At 52.2% G+C, this 1,165-nt stretch overlaps 1 pseudogene; it reads right to left on the minus strand.

The window, feature by feature from the left end:
* Window positions 1-520: 520 nt before the first annotated feature.
* On the minus strand, window positions 521-908 carry LOC142441021 (profilin-1 pseudogene; annotated as a pseudogene).
* Window positions 909-1,165: the final 257 nt, after the last annotated feature.

Below are 1,165 nucleotides of genomic sequence, written 5' to 3' on the forward strand. Positions count from 1 at the left end.
CAATTGTGGTCTCCATCAGAGTGTTCAATAGTGGGTAGCCAGACCCCAGCTAGTTCTTCTGGCCTCGGGTCGTAGAGTCTAGGGCTCACATTGGGGGCTAATTGGTTCCCTGAGTCTGTGATTTTTCATTCTCTTTTGCTCAGGACAAGGAGAAACCAATAGTTTTGAGCCTAGAGAGACCATATTCAAAAGATTTTAAGATCCCAGTCACTACACATCAAAGCAGAATGCAAAACATTGTGGACTGTTGTTGGGTTTTTTTTTTTTAGTAGAATATTTTTTTATTAAGAAAAAAAAAAGCAACCCAAAAAACAAAGTTTTCCAACCACACACAGGAGGAGGGATGGGTAGGAGGAGGTGCCTGTCCATCCAGCCCCAACCCCCACCCCATATGGTTTTGGCAGCAATAAGGGGTATGGGGTAATGGCCCCAAAAATAAAAATGGTGTGTGTGTGTGTATGGGGGGGGGGGGGATTGCAAAAGCAGTGGGAAGTGGTGGGAGGGGAAGGGGCAGACGAAGTCAGTACTGGGAACACCACAGGTGAGAAGCCATTTCATTACATTTCTTGTTGATCAAACCACCGTGGACCCCTTCTTTGCCCATCAGCAGGACTAGTATCTTGGCAGTCATGGTGACAGTGAGGTTGAAGGTGGGGCTCCGCCAGTCCTCTTGGTGTGAAGATCCGTGGTGTATTCCCCGTCCCTCAGCAGTGAGTCCCGGATCACAGAACATTTCTGGCCCCCAAGTGTCAGCCCATTCACGAAAAAACTTGACCGGTCTTTGCCAACAAGAGCTCCAACCTCGGCTGGCGTGATGTTGACGAAGGTTTTCCCGGGACAGCGGCCCAGACAGAGGGCGAGTCCTTATAGCCCATGATGGCCGCGTCCTGACAGGTCCCGTCCGCCATGAGGAGCAGCTTCTCGGTGCTTCTGCTGGGGCCGCGGGCTGAGCTTGGGCTGCCTCGGGCTGGCGGTCGGGCGGGGGGGGGGATGGGGGGGTGGGGAAGGAGGGAGGGGGGAGGCGGAGATCTCGGGCACATGCTGCTGTCCGGACCGCGGCTCTGCTAGCTGTGCAGCAGCAGCCCTCGCACTTCCTCGTGGACTGTTTTATGTCAAAAAATAATATACCTTAAATAGGTAAATTACATGGTATGTGAGTTATATC

The sequence above is a fragment of the Tenrec ecaudatus genome, chromosome 2 (genome assembly GCF_050624435.1).
Source record: "Tenrec ecaudatus isolate mTenEca1 chromosome 2, mTenEca1.hap1, whole genome shotgun sequence".
Classification (NCBI taxonomy): domain Eukaryota; kingdom Metazoa; phylum Chordata; class Mammalia; order Afrosoricida; family Tenrecidae; genus Tenrec; species Tenrec ecaudatus.